Genomic DNA, 21,897 nt, shown 5'->3' on the forward strand with positions numbered 1-21,897 from the left:
AGATCACAGGGATAAGGGCCTGTTCCCGAGGAAGCAGTGTATACTTCACGTCGAGCTCGTCAGAGTCGTGAAGGGAAAAAGAGGATTCTGCTAGTCCGTGGTGAGTAATCGCAGTCCTGATGTCTAGAAGTTATTTTTGGTCGTTAGAGACGGTAGCGGCAAAACCTGTCATCAAGGCAAAGGATGGCTAATTTGAAGAATCGCAAATATAAAATATATTTTGATTTGTTTAACTTATTTGGTTACTACATGATTCCATTTGTATTATTTCAAAGTTTTGATGTCATCACTATTATTTTATAATGTAGAAAATAGTAAAAATAAAGAAAAATCATTGAATGAATATGTGTGCCCAAACTTTTGACTGGTACTGTATGTACCATGTGTGTGTGATGTCCCGATGGTTTGGTTGGAGAGAGGAGCCAGTCTGACAGGATGTCTACAGCTGAGGTGAGAGGCATTAGTCGGAGGAACCAACCTGGCCCTCCAGAAACTCTCTTGAGTGAGATGTGCTGAATTACTTTTCCTGTGTTTCATAAGAGTGACTATCCAAGCTCCGACCGACGTGAGGACTTCCTGCTCAAGTCAAACAAACACTTTTTCCATAGGTTTGGAAATGGAGATGTTCTCTTTTGGCTCTGTGTAGACAAGCAGACTTTAACCCCAGGGAACTTTTGTTTTCTTGGAATGTGTTTGTCGGGGGAAAGAGTTTTGGAATGACGTGCGTGTGGGCAATGTGTGTGCGTGCCTAGCTGTGTGTCAATGTACATTTCCGATGTCTTTGTAGCCATTGATAGGTGAACATTTATGAGGGTCTACGGTGAGACAAACGGACTGGATAGGTTTTCACCTTACTTATTGCCTGTCATATCAGATCTTTCGAGTGTATTTCTCTCTTTCAGCCCACTCGCCAACACTTTGCCACAATAGAGCACTTTCACTGTAATTTTAGCCTGTCATCGAGAAACAAACCAGGAGCCTCGGTTGGAAAAGGCATTACAAGGGATTTGAGATATCCTCATCCCAATATGGCCATTTTCCTGTTGCTTTACAACCCCCAGCCCTCCTTTCCAAAACACTACCACCCAACCCCCCACCCACATCGGTCTTTGCCTCAACTTTGTCTTGCTCTTTTCCGACCCCGACACCCTCTGACTTAATTTGTCCAAGCCCTCGTCTCCCTCCCTGCCCTCCTCCACCTGCCCCGTCTAGAGTCTGGGCTCGTGATGTCGTCACACAGGACCGTCTGGCAGCCTTTATAAAAGGGGGAGCCACTTGTAAAATCTCTCAATGATATTGCAAAGTGCCTGAGTCAAGTTGAGCTGTGCTGACTACTGCCATCTCCATAGAAACGGACCAAGTTGGACTTGGATTTTCTCCTCAGAAAACACAAAAACAGCGGAGCTCACCTACATCTTCTTTGAATGGATGAGAAGATACAGAGAGATACAATTTCTAAGTAGTGAACAGCTCCTCTGCTTCACATTTATTTGATCACTGCGTAATCCGGAACTGTTCATCCTGCGTAGCTGACATATTGGGAGAACTGTGTATAAAAATGTTTCGGGCATCCATGAAAATCATGTTTTCCTTATGGAAAATGATGCGGCAAGCACGGATCTCCACGCTGTTGTTCCTAACTTTCACCATCATGTTGGTAAGTTTTTTATATGTGTTTTATAAGCGTTTGTGCCTTTACCTCTCTCCATTCAAATTAGTATCTCATGTCGTTACATCATCAGGTTCAACATGCTTCCAGTGGCGGTTCCAGACCATTTCAACTGGGGGGGCTAAGCTGGGGTCAGTTGTCCTGTTAGAGGGGCCAGTTACATTAGACGTTATTGTTGTCATATCGTTTTCTTCACTGCATTGCAGGCATTAGCAGGCAAAAGACCATGTTCATAACGTAGATGCATGTGGTACGATACTGTTGTGGTCCGCCTAAAGCCATCCCTCTATAAAATGTGTGGGTTAAATTAAATTAGTTAAATTCCGCGTTGCCACTGTCTAAAAACGGATGTAAAAAAAGAACGGTAGCAAAAAAATGGGGGTCCAAAATTGTTGTCACAGGGGAAATTATACAATGCCATCCTTAGTATTTTGTGAGGAAATATTTCAGGCAAATACATTTCAAATGATGCATATTGAATTGTGCATCTATTGACTGAAATAAGACAGGGATCTTTGATTTAATAATTGAGTCAATTTAATTTAAGAGTACAATTTAGAGCTTGTTTGATACTTTTGAGGTTGGTGCTCTACACAAGGCCTGGCCAACCCTGTTTCTGGAGAGCTACCATCCTGAAGGTTCTCGCCAACCCTAATCTAGCGCACCTGATTCTAATAATTAGCTGTATGATAAACTGAATTAGGTAGGTTACTACTGGGGTTGGAGTGAAAACCTTCAGGAGGGTAGCTCTCCAGGAACTGGGTTGGGTAGCTCTGCTCTACACTGTGTCTGTCGCTTCAGGCTGATGTATGACAATCATGCTTTTAAAGGTATCAACAGAAATGTGTACTATCGTAACAAGGTTTGCTTGAGTCCAGTGGCGTTTTTAACATGAACCTATTGGTTTGGCAAAGTCAATCAACAAAAGCTCATATGCATCGAAACCACTACACTAAATACACATTGAATGCACTAATAACAAATCCCAGAAATGAATTTTGAGCCACACATACAGATCTTATAACATTTGGGTTATGATCAGTTTATGACTACTTTCCATAGCTTTAGCTCTTATTGCACGGAAGACCACGGTAGTCGAGCATACGTTTATATAGAGTAAACTAGCTCGTAATCGGTCTGCAATACTATGTGTCTGCCTGCCTGTTACAAAGGGGCCAGGTTAACAATATGCAACGTTTATAACGCTATTTATAACGCACTTGCTTCATCTATTGCACAGTTACAATTCAATCAAATATATTTGTAACTAACCCTTCTTTTCTACATGTGGTTCCATGGGTATTACAGTCTCCTATCAAAAATCAACAATAAGACATGTAGCCTACCTCAAAACACATGTTAGCCACTGCTACATGATCCACCACCAACCACTCGACTTTAATATTTTTTCCAGCTTGCTTTATTTTAATGGCTGGCCATATTTTAAAGTTTAGGTGACTAATGAGAACCGAGATGTTTTATTTCTAACTTTTTCTTCATATTGCGGTTTGAAAATGATCTGCTAGGCGATACAGTCGCTTGCGAAAGTATTCACCTCCCTTGGCATTTTTCCTATTTTGTTGCATTACAACCTGGAATTAAAATTTATTTTTGGGGGGTTTGATTCATTTCATTTAAAGAGCATGCCTACTACTTAAGATGCAAAATATTTTTAATTGTGAAACAAACAAGAAATAAGACAAAAAAACGTGCATAACTATTCACATCCCCAAAGTCAATACTTTGTAGAGGTCTGGGCTTTGACTAGGCCATTAAAGTGTTGCTTTAGCAGTATGCTTATGGTCATTGTCCTGGTGGAAGGTGAACCTTCATCCCAGTCTCAAATCTCTAGAAGACTGAAACAGGTTTCCCTCAAGAATCTCTGTGTATTTAGCGCCATCCATCATTCTGACCAGTTTCCCAGTCCCTGCCGATGAAAAACATCCTTACAGCATGATGCTGCCACCACCATGCTTCACTATGGGGATGGTGAGAGGTGTTGGGTTTGTGCCAGATATAGCGTTTTCCTTGATGGCCAAAAAGCTCAATTTTAGTCTCATCTGACCAGAGTATCTTATTCCATATGTTTGGGGAGTCTCCCACATGCCCATTGGTGAACACCAAACATGTTTGCTTATTTTTTTCTTTAAGCAATGGCTTTTTTCTGGCCACTCTTCTGTAAAGCCCAGCTCGGTGGAGTGTATGGCTTAAAGTGGTCCTATGGACAGATACTCAAATCTTCGCTGTGGAGCTTTGCAGCTCCTTCAGGGTTATCTTTGGTCTCTTTGTTGCCTCTCTGATTAATGCCCTCCTTGCCTGGTCCGTGAATTTTGGTGGGCGGCCCTCTCTTTGCAGGTATGTTGTGGTGCCATATTCTTAAATTTTTTAAATAATGGATTTAAATGGTGCTCCGTGGGATGTTCAAAGTTTCTGATATTTTTTCTATAACCCAACGCTGATCTGTACTTCTCCACAACTTTGTCCCTGACCTGTTTGGAGAGCTCCTTGGTCTTCAGGGGGTCGCTTGCTTGGTGGTGCCCCTTGCTTTGTGGTGTTGTAAACTCTGGGGCCTTTTAGAACAGGTGTACAGTGGGGCAAAAAAGTATTTAGTCAGCCACCAATTGTGCAAGTTCTCCCACTTAAAAAGATGAGAGAGGCCTGTAATTTTCATCATAGGTACACTTCAACTATGACAGACAAAATGATTTTAAAAAATCCAGAAAATCACATTGTAGGATTTTTTATGAATTTATTGAAGACATACAAGACCACTGATAATCTCCCTCGATCTGGGGCTCCACGCAAGATCTCACCCCGTGGGGTCAAAATGATCACAAGAACRGTGAGCAAAAATCCCAGAACCACTCGGGGGGACCTAGTGAATGACCTGCAGAGAGCTGGGACCAAAGTAACAAAGCCTACCATCAGAAACACACTACGCCACCAGGGACTCATATCCTGCAGTGCCAGACGTGTCCCCCTGCTTAAGCCAGTACATGTCCAGGTCCGTCTGAAGTTTGCTAGAGAGCATTTGGATGATCCAGAAGAAGATTGGGAGAATGTCATATGGTCAGATGAAACCAAAATAGAACCTTTTGGTAAAAACTCAACTCGTCGTGTTTGGAGGACAAAGAATGCTGAGTTGCATCCAAAGAACACCATACCTACTGTGAGCATGGGGGTGGAAACAGCTTTGGGGCTGTTTTTCTGCAAAAGGACCAGGACGACTGATCCGTGTAAAGGAAAGAATGAATGGGGCCATGTATCGTGAGATTTTGAGTGAAAACCTCTTCCATCAGCAAGGGCATTGAGATGAACGTGGCTGGGTCTTTCAGCATGACAATGATCCCAAACACACCGCCGGGTCCACCGAAGGGAGTGGCTTCGTAAGAAGCATTTCAAGGTCCTGGAGTGGCCTAGCCAGTCTCCAAATCTCAACCCCATAGAACATCTTTTAAGGGATTTGAAAGTCTGTGTTGCCCAGCAACAGCCCCAAAACATCACTGCTCTAGAGGAGATCTGCATGGAGGAATGGGCCAAAATACCAGCAACAGTGTGTGAAAACCTTGTGAAGACTTACAGAAAACGTTTGACCTCTGTCATTGCCAAGAAAGGGTATATAACAAAGTATTGAGATAAACTTTTGTTATTGACCAAATACTTATTTTCCACCATAATTTGCAAATAAATTCATAAAAAATCCTACAATGTGATTTTCTGGATTTTTTTTCTCATTTTGTCTGTCATAGTTGAAGTGTACCTATGATGAAAATTACAGGCCTCTCTCACCTTTTTAAGTGGGAGAACTTGCACAATTGGTGGCTGACTAAATACTTTTTTGCCCCACTGTATATATACTGAGATCATGTGACAGATCATGTGACACTTAGATTGCACACAGGTGGACTTTATTTAACTAATTATGTGACTTCTGAAGGTAATTGGTTGCACCAGATCTTATTTAGGGACTTCGTAGCAAAGGGGGTGAATACATATGCATGCACCACTTTTCTGTTTTAAAATCCTCAATCTCAACAAAATAACCAATAATGGCCATGCGAAAACATTAAAAAAATAAAAATAAAAAAAAGATACCTTATCAACTGTGAGACCTGTCAACTGTGGGACCTTACATAGACAGGTGTGTGCCTTTCCAAATCATGTCCAATCAATTTACTTTTCCACAGGTGGACTCCAATCAAGTTGTAGAAACATCTCAAGGATGATCAATGGAAACAGGATGCACCTGAGCTCAATTTCGAGTCTCATAGCAAAGGGTCTGAATAGTTAGATAGTTAGTTATATAATCTACATTGTCATTATGGGGAATTGTGAGTAGATTGATGAGTTAAAAAACTATGTAATACATTTTAGAATAAAGCTGTAACCTAAATAAATGTGGAAAAAGTCAAGAGGTCTGAATACTTTCTGAGGGCTGTATCCTGTCCTAAACTTGTTATCCCTAGGTTTTCCCTGGCTAAACTAGCTGAACTATGCTAGTTTTCATCCTCATTGTCAAACTTCATAAATACTGCACCCTCAGTTTCAAAACTCATTTGCTACTTATACAATCATATAACTAAGAAATTTGCTCGAAAGAAATTCACATATATTGTTTTGTTTAAAGTCATGACTGGTTTGTGCCATCTGTTGTGTCATAAGACAACGGTGGCGAAGGATATCGTTGCTACTTAACGTGGATCCAAGTTCAGTTTTGAGTTCCACCGGCATCATTCGTGTAGGGTTAGCTGGACATTTGGTCTTGGAAATGTGACAACGGGCAGCCTATACCCGTTTGGCTCGATGGGATATGTAGTGATTTTGCCAACACAGCCAGATATGTACAGTCTTGTACCCTTAACCTTTTTTTAAACTGACTATCGTGTGATTAAATTGGACTTCATTAGTATAATGAGCAATCTAGGAATGCCACAAGTTAATTGACACAAGAAAACTTGAGGAAATACCAACTCTACAGAGTGCCAATGGCTACAATGAATGTCTAAATTACTTCCGGACATGAAGGGCCCACAGAGTTCCTCCTCACCACTCTGAAATATCAGTCCAATCAAAGTTTCCAGGCATAAGACATAGATTTTTCTTTGGCCAATGACAATGAGCCTTCTTGGGCGGGCACTTCTACTTGAAATCAATGGAGCACTGAAGAGGGGCTTTTTCTGGCTAGCTCTCCCAACAGGTGCTACAGTGTCCCCATGAGTGACTGCACCCTGAGCCAATCACACGCAACCAGAGAAGATCAACGATGCCTACGCTCTGTACTTTTACTGCCCCTCTACCACAGAAAGCACCAAACGAGAATGAAACAGCAGAATTTTGGAGCTGCCTTACTCAACGAAAATTTAAAGAATTTTTTTGGGGAAAAGTTGGAACATTTACCAAAACAACAATACAATGGGAAGGCGATCACATACGCTTTATTAGTTGAAGCAATTTTTTTTACTGATGATATATTGTTACATGAAAAAACAGAATTTCCCCCACGTGACGCATCGACACTGCTTGTGTAGAACAGGCTGCCAGATTGGATGAAAGCATTGTTCTAAATCATATGACCTCTTTTGTACACTCACAGTTTAAACGATTAGGATACTAGGATACACATTCAGATCATTTGGAGAGGAATTCCTGCTTAGTGTTAGGTTAATATATGCAGCTCAAATCAGCTATTTAAAATAAGCGTTTTACTTGTGGATAACCAAGAGGGCTTTAGTAGTATTTGGGGGGTTAAATATCTGGGTTAACTTATTCAAGGTATCCACTTTATTCCCAAAAATGTTCTACTCCGGATATTTCCTCAGGCATTGCACAAACCCTCCTCTGCGGGGGCTTCTAACACCAAATGGATGCCCATCCTCAGTGCCCTGCAGTGCCCACACCCACACCAACTCTCAATCCTCACGCTTTGTTTCCCAGGTGCAGGGTGGATGCCCACGGCAGTGCTCGTGCCCCGCCTCATGCCCACTGGGCGTCAACTGGGTGACCGACTCCTGTGGCTGCTGTAAGGTGTGCACCAAACAGTACAACCAGGACTGTAGTCCTAGCCAACCGTGTGACCACATCAAGGGCCTGCACTGCCACTTAGGGCTTGGAGGTGACCAAGAGACAGGCCTGTCGAGGTAAGGGCATGGACATCGACATCGACATGACCTCGGGTTAAGGAGGGTGGGACTGGACACATTTATGCTGTAAATGACATTTCCTATGCACCTTCTGATTGGCACTGATAATTCTATTGACAATGCTAAGACTAATGAACATAAGTATATGTACAAAAGCAACAATGATTGTACAACAATGATTTAGCCTCATCGTTATAACCTTGTGCCTCTGTTGTATTGCTCCTGTCCCAGCTGAGGCCATGGGTCGTCCCTGTGAGCTGAATGACCGGGTCTACCAGCACGGGGAGGACTTCCAGGCCAGCTGTCAGCACCAGTGCAGCTGCATGGACGGAGTGGTGGGCTGCATGCCCGTGTGCCCCCAGCCAGGTACCCTTGCCAGACTGGCGCTGCTCCCGGCCCCGGCTGGCCAGGTTGCCCGACCGCTGCTGCGAGGAGTGGCTCTTTGACGATGAAAACCAAAAAGGTTGACTATGCTCCACCGCCCTTCCCACCCCAGCACCCTGATCTGGACAGCAATGAGCTGCTCATGGCTCCCACTCCATGGGACTCAAGTGCTGAGGCCCCATATCAAGGTACACAATGATGCCCACTTTTTGATGTACTATACATATGTAATGTTTTGCATCACTCAGATGAGAATGGTGTTCCTCATGCTCCATGTTTGGCCCTCTCTTCTTACAGAGTGGATCTCCTCCCCACATTCCCATACCTTATTTTCCTCAACCTGCTTCCTGCAAACCACTGACTGGTCGCCTTGGTCAGCCACCTGTGGGTTGGGCATTTTCAGCCGAGTAACTAATAGCAATGCTGAGTGTCGGTTGGTCAAAGAGACACTACTGTGCCAGATCCGGCAGTGTGATCTTGGCCCCACCCCTTCTTTCAAGTTAAGGCATGGACAATGTGTGAATGAACGGACACACTTTTTCAATGACAAGAAACACAATAGTCCGAGAACAACAAATACATGTACCACTAGACAGGTAGTAATTGTACCATGTGTAATTCACAGCTATCCTCATGGTAGGGTGTATGTATTCTGACCTTCTTCCTACAGAAAGGGAAGAAGTGCCAACGCACAATATGCCCTCGTAAGCCTGTCCGGATCATGTTTGCCAGCTGCTCTACGGCGCGCCGGTATTGTCCTCGTTCCTGTGGCTCATGTGCTGACAGCCGTTGCTGCACTCCTTCTCTGACGCGCAGTGTGCCTTCGCTTTCTCTGCCCCGGCGGCCGGCAGGACTTTACCAGCAGTGTCATGTGGATCCAGTGCTGCCGCTGCAGTCAGAGCTGCCAAAGTCGAGGGCTTGACTCCCCAGGCTCCCTCAGTCTCCCCAACGACATTCATACATTCACTCACTGAGCCCTACGCCTAAACCCTAGCACTTGCCAACATTCTCGCCCCAAGAACTTGCCCTTTCCCTGACCCCGGCACTCGACTCAAAGGTTCACCTTTGCCCTAATCTCAGGCGCCTTCCCTCGTTCCAATAACTTTTCCTGTTCCCTAACCCCGGGGTTTACCGCTGCGGAAGCCTCTTTACCCAAGGACTCACCCTTGCTTTGTCTCCAGTCCGTGTTCCTTTGCATCAGCCCTCACTCCTGCCCTCGCCCCATACTGAAGGCTCCATCAGCTGGGGGAAGGACACTGATATGATGTACTGTTTTACTCTTACAGCTGTCTTTTTGTGTACCCGACACTTTCTCTCTCTCATTCCCTAACTGTCTGGAGTGGGTGGTACCTCCCAATAATTCCACACCCCAAAAAAAGCACCTCCATCTAACTTCAGCGATGGACTGACTGACTTTTAAAGACAGTTCGGGGTGATTGTGTTTTATATTGGAATGGGGAATTTTACACTGTGGGACTTTGTACTCATGACTACCAAAGGAAGATGAGAAAAGTTGGACTAAATATTAGACAGGCATGTCTCTGTATGGAATCTCACTGAAAGACATGCTGTATGTTTACGTAGCATGAACATTCCCTTCTAACAAAGTTATCTTTATAACCTTTGACCATTTTCACTTGTCTTTTATGCCTTTGTTCAGTAAGTGACATATCAAATTTTTCCAACAATTGTTTACAGACAGATTATTTCACTTATAATTCACTGTATCACAATTCCAGTTGGTCAGAAGTTTACAAACACAAAGTTGACTGTGCTTTTAAACAGCTTGGAAAATTCCAGGAAATTATGTCATGGTTTTAGAAGCTTCTGATAGGCTAATTGACATCATTTGAGTCAATTGGAGGTGTACCTGTGGATGTATTTCAAAGCCTACCTTCAAACTCAGTGCCTCTTGGCTTGACATCATGGGAAAAACAAAAGAAATCAGCCAAGACCTCAAAAAAAATTGTGGGCCTCCACAAGTCTGGTTCAACCTTGGGAGCAATTTCCAAATGCCTGAAGGTACCACATTCATCTGTAGAAACGATAGGTCTCAATTATAAACACCCTGGGACCACGCAGCCGTCATACCACTCAGGAAGTAGACGCTTTCTGTCTCCTAGAGAAGAACTTACTTCGGTGCGAAAAGTGCAAATCAATCCCAGAACAACAGGAAAAGACCTTGTGAAGATGCTGGAGGAAACAGGTACAAAAGTGTCTATATCCACAGTAAAACGAGTCCTATATCGACATAACCTGAAAGGCCGCTCATCAAGGAAGAAGCCACTGCTCCAAAACCGCCATGAAAAGGCCAGACTACGGTTTGCAACTGCACATGGGGAAAAAGATCGTACTTTTTGGAGAAATGTCCTCTGGTCTGATGAAACAAAAATAGAACTGTTTGGCCATAATGACCATTGTGATGTTTGGAGGATAAAGGGGGAGGCTTGCAAGCCGAAGAACACCATCCCAACCGTGAAGCACAGGGGTGGCAGCATCATGTTGTGGGGGTGCTTTGCTGCAGGAGGGACTGGTGTACTTCACAAAATAGATGGCATCATGAGCTAGGAAATTATGCGGATATATTGAAGCATCTCAAGACATGTCAGGAAGTTAAAGCTTGGTCGCAAATGGGTCATCCAAATGGACAATGATCCCAAGCATACTTCCAAAGTTGTGGCAAAATGGCTTAAGGACAACAAAGTCAAGGTATTGGAGTGGCCATCACAATGACCTGACCTCAATCCTATATAACATTTGTTGGCAGAACTGAAAAAGCTTGAGCGAGCAAGGAGGCCTGCAAAACCTGACTCAGTTACACCAGCTCTGTCAGGAGGAATGGGCCAAAATTCACCCAACCTATTGTGGGAAGCTTGTGGGAGGCTTCCTGAAACGTTTGACCCAAGTTAAACAATTTTAAGGTAATGCTACCAAATACTAATTGAGTGTATGTAAACTTCTGACCTACTGGGAATGTGATGAAAGAAATAAAAGCTGAAATATATCATTCTCTCTACTATTATTCTGACATTTCACATTCTTAAAATAAAGTGGGGATCCTAACTGACCTAAGACAGGGAATTTTTACTGGGATTAAATGTCAGGAATTGTTAAAAAAAACGAGTTTAAATGTATTTGGCTAAGGTGTATGTAAACTTTAAACATCAACTGTAAGGTCCCACAGTTGACAGTGCATGCCAGAGCAAAAACCAAACCATGAGGTCGAAGGAATTGTCCGTAGATCTGGGGAATTGTAACAAAAAATGTCTGCAGCATTGAAGGTCCCCAAGAACACAGTGGCCTCCATCATTCTTGAAACATACGTTTGGAACCACCAAGACTATTCGTAGAGCTGGCCTCCCAGCCAAACTGAGCAATCGTGGAGATGGGAGAATCTTCCAAAAGGACAACCATCTCTGCAGTTCTCCACCAATCATGTCTTTATGTTAGAGTGGCCAGACGGAAGCCACTCCTCAGTAAAAGGCACATGACAGCCCACTTGGAGTTTGTCAAAAGGCACCTAAAGACTCTCAGACCACGAGAAACAAGATTCTCTGGTCTGATGAAACCAAGATGAAACTCGTTGGCCTGAATGCCAAGCGTCACGTCTGGAGGAAAACTGGCACTATCCCTACGGTGAAGCATGGTGGTGGCAGCATCATGCTGTGGGGATGTTTTTCAGTGACTAGTTAAGATCAAGGGAAAGATGAATGGAACAAAGTACAAAGAGATCCTTGTTGAAAACTTACTCCTGAGAGCTCAGGACCTCAGACTGGGGAGAAGGTTCACCTTCAAACAGCACATTTACTCTAAGCACACAGCCAAGACAACGCAGGAGTGGCTTCGGGACAAGTCTCTGAATGACCTTGAGTGGCCCAGCCAGATTTGAACCCGATCTAATATTTCAGAGACCTGAAAAAAGCTGTGCACCAACACTCCCCATCCAACCTGACAGAGCTTGAGAGGATAGGAGAAACTACTGTGGGAGCTGAATCAGAATTAGTTAGGTAACATAGATAAATAAGATGTTTTATTTACATAATATGCTTATGTGACATACCTTGCCATTAGAATGTCTCCTTTTTGGACTATATTCGTTGGCAGTTGCACTTTTCCCTTCTCAGCTAGGGAAAAGTCACTTGGGGCCAAGAGGTCAGGCTTGTCTTCATATGTGAATGTATCTGTTAAACCTTGTCCAGTACGAGGTGAGTAATCGCTTCTGATATCCAGAAGCTCTAGTCCGGTCATAAGGATGGTGGCAGAAACATTATGTACAAAATAAATTACAAATAATGCGAAAAAAACACACACAATAGCACAATTGTTTTTGAGCAACATGATGATGTGGCATGCTACACTTGGCATCTGAAAGTCCTATATTTGAAAACATCATTGCTGACATGCAACATATTTTTGACTACCAAGAGTGACTAATTAAAAAATAAACAAAAGATGGGTTTCAAATTTGATCGTGATATGACTTGTAAATAATCAATCAATCAAATGTAATTTATAAGCCCGCTACATCAGCCGATGTCACAAAGTCCTGTACAGAAACCCAGCCTAAACCCCAAACAGCAAGCAATGCAGGTGTAGAAGCACGGTGGCTAGGAAAAACTCCCTAGAAAAGGCCAGAACCTAGGAAAAACCTAGAGAAGAACCAGGCTCTGAGGGGTGGCCAGTCCTCTTCTGGCTGTGCCGGAGGAGATAACAGAACATGCCAAGATGTTCAAACGTTCATAGATGACCAGCAGAGTCAGATAATAATAATCACAGTGGTTGTAGAGGGTGCAACAGACAGCAGCTCAGGGTAAATGTCAGTTGGCTTTTCATAGCCAATTTTTCAGAGTTAGAAACAGCAGGTGCAGTAGAGAGAGAGTCCAAAACAGCAGGTCCGGGACAAGGTAGGACGTCCAGTGAACAGTTCAGGGTTCCATAGCTGCAGGCAGAACAGTTGAAACTGGAGCAGCAGCATGACCAGGTGGACTGGGGACAGCAAGAGTCATCATGCCAGGTAGTCCTGATCCTAGATACTGGAGCTGAGACCGGAGCAGTCGGGAGACACTGAGACACATTGCCCTGTCCGACAAAACCCAGAACAGGGCCAAACAGGCAGGATATAACCCTACCCACTTTGCCAAAGCACAGCCCCCACACCACTAGAGGGATATCTTCAACCACCAACCTACTAGCCTGAGACAAGGCCGAGTATAGCCCACGAAATCTCCCCTACGGCACGAACCCGGAGGGGGGGGGGGGGGCGCCCAAACCAGACAGGAATATCACGTCAGTGACTGAACCCACTCAAGTGACGCATGGAAAAGCACCAGTAAGCCAGTGACTCAGCCCCCTTAATAGGTTTAGAGGCATAGAATCCCAGTGGAGAAAGGGAACCGGCCAGGCAGAGACAGCAAGGGCGGTCCGTCGCTCCAGTGCCTTTCCGTTCACCTTCACACCCCTGGCCAGACTACACTCAATCATAGGACCTACTGAAGTCATGAGTCTTCAATAAAGACTTAAGGTCGAGAACGAGTCTGCATCTCTCACATGGATAGGCAGACCATTCCATAAAAATGAAGCTCTATAGGGGAAAGCCCTGCCTCCAGCTGTTTGCTTAGAAATTCTAGGACAGTAAGGAGGCCTGCATCTTGTGACCGTAGTGTACGTGTAGGTATGTACGGCAGGACTAAAACGATAAGAAAGAAATAACAAAACTGTTTCAGTTTACTCTAAAAATACAGTTGGCACTTGGAATATACTGTTGTTTTCTATGACAATGACTGTATTCAGACAAATTCCCCATGTAATCAGTCTTCCTTGTTAAGCATGTGTTACATTTCTGCCGAAACAGTAATTAATAGAATATATGCAGAAAGCAAACATAAATGCTGGATGTCAATAGTGTTGGCTTAGCACCATAATTGTTTTATTTTACCTTTATTTAACTAGGCAAGACAGTTAAGAACAAATTCTTATTTTCAATGACGGCCTAGGAACAGTGGGTTAACTGCCTTGTTCAGGGCAGAATGACAGATTTGTACCTTGTCACCTCGGGGATTCGAACTTGCAACCTTTCGGTTTTATTTATTTATTTATTTCACCTTTATTTAACCAGGTAGGCAAGTGAGAACAAGTTCTCATTTACAATTGCGACCTGATCAAGATAAAGCAAAGCAGTTAGACACAAACAACAACACAGAGTTACATATGGGTAAAACAACATACAGTCAATAATACAGTAGAAAAATAAGATCTATATACAATGTGAGCAAATGAGGTGAGATAAGGAGGTAAAGGCAAAAAAAAGGCCATGGTGGCGAAGTAAATACAATATAGCAAGTAAAACGCTCTACCACTAGGCTACCCTGCCGCCCCACATCATTGGAGGAATCAGACTCATCACTTGGGTCAAGAAACAGTCTCCAATCCTTATCTTCAAGACACCCCTCCATTTGTTCAGCTTCATCCAAGCTTCTAGTGGCCGAGAAAGGAATATTAGAAAACAATACGTTTTGGAAGCACCTTAACACCGTATTGGTAAGAACGTATAGGGATTTGAATTAACATGGACATAGTGTAGCCAAGAGGTGAATCTATGACAACCAAAAACATGACTAAAGATAAAACACTAGTTCTACTAGTAATTAACATGACTTATGATTGGTGAAAATTCTGCATGCAATGGAGTTTAGACAGATGTTAATGTCCCTCAGACCACATAATTTCTCATGAGACTGCAGACTGTGCTTAAAACCTCTTAAGGATCCGCCCCTTTTCACCTAAAATGACATACCCAAATGTCATTTTGAGGAGCTCAGACCTGAAGCAAGGATATGCATATTCTTGATTCCATTTGAAAGGAAACACTTTGAAGTTTGTGGAAATGTGAAATTAATGTAGGAGAATATAACACAATAGATCTGGTAAAAGATAATACAAAGCAAAAAACATTATTTTATTTTTTTAAATCTTTGAAATGCAAGAGAAAGGCAATAATGTATTATTCTAGCACAGGCGCAATTTAGATTTTGGCCACTAGATGGTAGCAGTGTATGTGCAAAGTTTTAGACTCATTCAATTAACCATTGCATGTCTGTTCAAAATGTTGTATCAAATGTGCCTAATTGGTTTATTAATAACTTTTCAAGTTCAAAATTGTGCATTCTCCTCTTTCACTGAAATAGCTACTGTAAATTGTACAGTGCAGTTAGATTAACAAGAATTTAAGCTTTCTGCCAATATCAGATATGTCTATGTCTTGGGAAATGTTATTTTTACTTACCACCTCATGCTAATCGCATTAGCCTACATTAGCTCAACCGTCCCGCAGGCGACCCACATCCTGTAGAGATTTTTTAAATGTAGCTACATGTAATCTAAAATATAATATTCTGAGTTGCAGTCACTTTTGAGGACCCAAGCTTAAGTACACAGTACAAATATGCTAAAAATATGAAATATTTTGACGTATTTCCGATTCAACAAAACTGTATGAATAAGACTTGAAATGATTTACATGCTTTCTAAAAAATGGAACTGCATTTAATCTAAAATGTAATCTACGTTATCCCCGAAAGTAATAATTTATCATGAGAAGATCATAAACAATAACAAGTAATGCTGCATACTCCAAGAAAGGTTACAATCTCACCATTCTGGTATATTTTTTTATAAAATGCTGAGGTGTAGTCACTGTTGAGGACACGAACTCAAGTACACAGTACAAATATGATAAAAATATGAAATATTTTATGACTTATTTCCTATTCAACAAAACTGTATGAATAAGGTTTGAAATGACTTATAGTATAATCAAATTATAAAAACCATTAACCAAAAACCATAAGACTTCACCTTCCTTATACTGTAACTGAAAATGCATCTGTATGTCTGGTTTTAGAGAAAATGTACATGTTTTCTAAAGGTCTCTCTTGATCAAAACATCTGCCCCCACTGCTGTGAAGATCACACTCGCCTTTCATCTCATATTAATCTTGCCAACAGAAATAATGTTTTTGTTTCAAATCAAATTATTTGATATTAATGGTTATAAATTTATGAAACCACTCTCTCCTGCTGCGCTACGATGTAAGGATTCGAGACAAGTGCTTTGTCAGTGGCTGTGACATAGGATTCAGCCAGGCACAAAACATATACTACTGTGTCTGTGGGAACCAGGGCTATCGCTCAATGCCATGACTATGAAAATGATATATTCTGAATCAGGGGAGGATGGAGAAAAATCCCCCGCTTTTTTTCTGGTGAAGGTTTTTTTTAATTCTCTGGCATTCAATCGTCAATAGCTCTCAAACAAAGTGTGCCATGACAATGAAAATGATATATTCTGAATAATGGGTGGATGGAGAAAAATCCACCGTTTTTCTGTTTGTATAATTATATATTATTTTATCCAGCAATGATTCGGGATATAAACTCAGCAAAAAAAGAAACGTCCCCTTTTCAGGACCCTGTCTTTCAAAGATAATTCGTAAAAATCCAAATAACTTCACAGATTTTCAGTATAACGGGTTTAAACACAGTTTAAATGAACCATAACCAATTCATGAACATGCACCTGTGGAACGGTCGTTAAGACACTAACAGCTTACAGACGGTAGGCAAATAAGGTCACAGTTATGAAAACATAAGACACTAAAGAGGTCTTTCTACTGACTCTGAAAACACCAAATAAAGATGCCCAGGGTCCCTGCTCATCTGCGTGAACGTGCCTTAGGCATGCTGCAAGGAGGCATGAGGACTGCAGATGTGGCCAGGGCAATAAATTGCAATGTCCGTACTGTGAGACGCCTAAGGCAGCGCTACAGGGAGACAGGACGGACTGCTGATTGTCTTCGCAGTGGCAGACCACGTGTAACAACACCTGCACAGGATCAGTACATCCGAACATCACACCTGCAAGACAGGTACAGGATGGCAACAACAACTGCCCGAGTTACACCAAGAACACACAATCCCTCCATCAGTGCTCAGACTGAGAGGCTGTACTGAGGGCTTGTAGGCCTGTTGTAAGACAGGTCATCACCAGACATCACCGGCAACAATGTCACCTATGGGCACAAACCCACCGTCGCTGGACCAGACAGGACTGGCAAAAAGTGCTCTTCACTGACGAGTCGCAGTTTTGTCTCACATGGGGTGATGGTCGGATTCACGTTTATCGTCGAAGGAATGAGCGTTACACCGAGGCCTGTACTCTGGAGCGGGATCGATTTGGAGGTGGAGGGTCCGTCATGGTCTGGGGCGGTGTGTCACAGCATCATTGGACTGCGCTTGTTGTCATTGCAGGCAATCTCAATGCTGTGTATTACAGGGAAGACATCCTCCTCCCTCATGGGGTAACCTTCCTGCAGGCTCATCCTGACATGACCCTCCAGCATAACAATGCCACCAGCCATACTGCTCATTCTATGCGTGATTTCCTGCAAGACAGGAATATCAGTGTTCTGCCATGGCCAGCGAAGAGCCCGGATCTCAATCCCATTGAGCACGTCTGGAACCTGTTGAATCGGAGGGTGAGGGCTAGGGCCATTCCCCCCCAGAAATGTCTGGGGACTTGCAGGTTCCTTGGTGGAAGAGTGGGGTAACATCTCACAGCAAGAACTCGCACATCTGGTGCAGTCCATGAGGAGGAGATGCACTGCAGTACTTAATGCAGCTGGTGGCCACACCAGATACTGACTGTACTTTTGATTTTGACCCCCCCTTTGTTCAGGGACACATTATTCCATTTCTGTTACTCACATGTCTGTGGAACTTGTTCAGTTTATGTCTCAGTTGTTTTGTTCATACAAATATTTACACATGTTAAGTTTGCTGAAAACAAATGCAGTTGACATAGTAATGAACATGTAGAGGTTGGGAGTCGGGACGAGAGACAGGCAGGCAGCGTTTCTCAGCCAGTCGAAATCATCAATCACCTGGCATAATTTTAAATGGATATATACAAAGAAATGCAAATTGAAAAAAGGTCAAACGAAACAAAGTGCAGCTAGTTTGCAGTCTTCAAATCTTCAGTGTTTGAAGTGATTGTGTTAACGGTGTTGTTGGCTAGCTCCTCTGAACAACAGTGTCCTGAAGAGAGAGCACATTTTCTATGCCATCGGCTCATTGTTATGGATGTATCCAAATAAATTTCACTAGAAAACAGATTAAACAAATGCAAATGCAGCTACTGTTGTTATTATTTTGGGGGGGGATGTGACTAAGTTAGTCGTAGTTGTCTAGCTAGCAAGCAAGGGATAAGAACGTTGCCAGCCAGTATGGTAATGGAACATTTAGAACGAACGTAGATACAGAACAAAAAGACTGAACAACTAGGTCACGTCTCTAGCAACCGAACCGATAGAACGAACGACCAGCCGGCTTGGGTAGCAACCCTAGATTTGTGTCAGGACTATATCTTGTCAAAGGATGAAATAGTATGAATAAATTAACATTTAATAAAAATATGTCAATCAGTATTTGAATATGGTGGTAATCCGTACCAATATATCCTCCAAACACCGGCTTATCGAGCATTATCACTTAATTGCATCATTCACCAAGAGAATCTGTGTTCCAAGATCAAGCCCTTGGTGCTAATGGACAGCGCCTCTGTTGAGCAAGATATGGAATTCTTCCGTTTGTGGGTAAATAGATATTCAACAGGCACATATGAAAATCATAACTGGCAGATCGTTAGAAATGGTAGGGTAAATTGGCACTCCACACAAAAACGGTTGTCGACCCCTGAGGTAGACAGTGATTGGGAGTTAAGGAGCAGAGGTAGGCCAAATCAACTGTTGTCACTGTAAATGCAACTTATTGATCTGTATTTGTATTTAAGTTTTGTATTTATCAGTACAACTTTATCCGCCTTTATCTGTATAACTTTCCATGCATCATTGTTCTGTTGTCTACTGTAACAAAGTTAAAAGCAAACTTTAATTTATACCTCTTGATTAATTCATAATTTGAAAAAATCCATCATGTTAACAGTTGAAACACCACCAACCGTATTGAGCAAAAATTATGAGTTTTAATCTGGTACGTTTGGACAAGTAACAACACAAACAACAACAGTCTTATTTCTCAGCTGTCATTTAACTAACGAATTACTATAGACCAAGAAGGTCTTCAGCTAAAATTGTATGTTGCAATCGGAATACTGGATGTTGTTGACAACGTAGGCACGGATGTTGTCAGTGCCAACACAGGTGTACCTGAAAGACAAATACATGCACCAATGCATTAGTAACAATAGCCATTATTATAGCCTAAAGTTTGGGAAAGTTCTCAAAGGAAAACCTGCATCATATTGGATGTTTTTGAAAATATTACACACTGCTGTGTTTCCAGATGTAACAAAATATTTTACTGGTGTATGTGCAAAGCATATGCAAAATTGTTTTATCCATTATCTTAGCTAACACGTTTCATGTCAAAATGCACATTGACTGTGTTCCTTCATGCCCCTCACACAGACCTAGAAGCTCTCAACCCAGCATGACAGAGATATTGTCCTGGGAAATCAGCTAGTTAGGCTTCCTCTTGAATTTGAGCGCTACAGGGTAGGGTTGAGAAGGAGGTGAAAATTACAAGGGCTCATATTTAGGAAGTTACAAAGAGGTGGGACTTGATCCTTGATCAACACTCTAAGACACTTTATGAATATGGGCCCAGGGCATGAATTGACACTGGTTTTATTCAGTGACAATGTTTACTCACCCTCTTCGGCTATGGATCAGTTTCCCCAACTCTGCAAAGCTCTCTCTGATGGCTGGCTCCCCTTTTGCGACCTCTCCCCTGGTTGAAAGAAAATGATGCAACATCAGTCTAGATTAGAAAGTACAACAATAGTTATGGACTTGCAAACAAAAGTCATCATACTTTCCATACTGTCCGTAACGTTGTAATGTTAGGTTAGAGCAAGGCATATTGTCTTTGAGGTCAAATACATGCTGCTAGCTAGGAGTCCAATTAATGTTCAACATAGCTTTGACTAGTTTGATATCAAATTATGTAGTTATACTGACCATTTGTATGTGATGTGAACCTCCATTAAAGCGACCCACGTTGACACAACAATGAGAATTGGGTTCTTGATCCGTCCCATTTTCTTGACTACCAGTGGAACTAGCTGGTAAATCAAGTGCTTGGCCAAACCCATTCGGGAGAAGAACGAAAATCATCTTCTCCCCCGAGAAAAGCCTTCAATGCTGTTCTTTCAATTAAGTTATGCCCTTCAGTTCTGACATGATACTGCTACAGCAGCGGTTAACAGCAACCTCCAGTCATTGTTGTTATGATTTTTGATTTTCGTTGTCATCAACAATTTAACCACCCCCACAGATTATCAGAGGATGCTGATTGGTCTGGCCATACGGTGGACGGAAGGGAGGGTCTCAAACGGTTTGAGTCTGATCGTGGCCAGATTATATCCATGTAGCGAAACAGATAGTAAACCTGCCGAGATCAGGATGGCTCGTATGAGGCTAGCAAACCGCTCTCTCAGGCGCCGTTCTATTGGGTTGAGATCTGGTGACTGAGACACACACACACCCTTTAAAGCCCCTATGCTCCTTTCAGACCCCTCTTTCAAAGTCACCGAAATCTCTTCTTTTAACCATAGCAGCCAAAATAATGGGCAACTAGGCATTTTTAAACATGACCCTAAGCATGATGGGATGTTAATTGCTTTATTATCTCAGGAACCACATCTGTGTGGAAGCACCTGCTTTCAATATACCTTGTATCCCTTATTTAATTTGTGTTTCCTGTATTTTGACAGTTACCTGTAAATTTGAGTTATGGGATAGATGCAGAAGCCCAGAGCCAGTGGGAGATACTTGGGAATGATAAAGCAACAACAAATGCATGGAGTAGCGTGGGAAGTATACCAACCGTAAAATGACAAGAAGATGATAAGAGGCTACAAACATGCATGTGCGATGAGTTATTGTTTCTATATGCTTAAACGTTTGTGTATTATTTATATGCTTTGGAAAGAAGAAATATTTCAAATGTAGTTTGATTCTCTCAGACCATTGAACTTCTATTTGGATGAATGAAAATGATAATGGACTGTTATTATTTGAAGTGTTAGTTTGATTATGTGATTGAGCTGGCTTAGTATTTGACATGTCATTGGATTACTGTATTAGGAGGAGCACTTGTGAGATAAATCCACAAGGTGTCGCCCAATACAAATGATTGACTCTTCATAGAGCTAAACCTGAGTTAGTGTATGAACTGGTAATTGGTCTGCACAAATGTTTGGATTAAGCTATGGAATGGAATGTCTTTATTTTTATTGGCACAATAAAACAAAGGTTCAATTGAGGGAAAATAATTTAAACACGAGAATAAGAAAGTAAAGGGTACTCACCCGTAACCAAGTTAGTGGTGGAAAAAGTAACCAATTTTCATACTTAAAGGTAAATACACCAAAATGACTCAAGTAAAAGTGAGTCACCCAGTAAAATACTACTTGAGTAAAAGTCTAAAAGTATTTGGTTTTAAATATACTTAAGTATGAAAAGCACATGTAATTGCTGAAATATACTTAAGTATCAAAAGGAAAACTATACATGTTTTATTCCTTATACTGTATAAAGCAAACCAGACAGCAAATCATTTTATTTATTTAACGATAGCCAGTGGCATGCCCCAACACTCAAACATAATTTACAAACGAAGCATGTG

General features: G+C 42.1%; 1 long non-coding RNA gene and 1 pseudogene across 1 annotated transcript; one reads left to right on the top strand and one right to left on the bottom strand.

Annotated features, from left to right (window-relative positions):
- Nucleotides 1-1,603: 1,603 nt before the first annotated feature.
- Nucleotides 1,604-9,391, top strand: LOC111964460 (CCN family member 1-like; annotated as a pseudogene).
- Nucleotides 9,392-19,211: 9,820 nt separating this feature from the next.
- LOC111963604 (uncharacterized) lies at nt 19,212-20,533 on the bottom strand. Its single transcript, XR_002877268.2, has 3 exons — nt 20,229-20,533; nt 19,921-19,998; nt 19,212-19,415 (listed from the first exon to the last, which is right to left on the bottom strand). It is a non-coding gene; the product is annotated as an uncharacterized lncRNA (long non-coding RNA).
- Between the last annotated feature and the right edge of the window lie 1,364 nt (nt 20,534-21,897).

Source organism: Salvelinus sp. IW2-2015, linkage group LG5 (genome assembly GCF_002910315.2).
Source record: "Salvelinus sp. IW2-2015 linkage group LG5, ASM291031v2, whole genome shotgun sequence".
In the NCBI taxonomy this organism is placed as follows: domain Eukaryota; kingdom Metazoa; phylum Chordata; class Actinopteri; order Salmoniformes; family Salmonidae; genus Salvelinus; species Salvelinus sp. IW2-2015.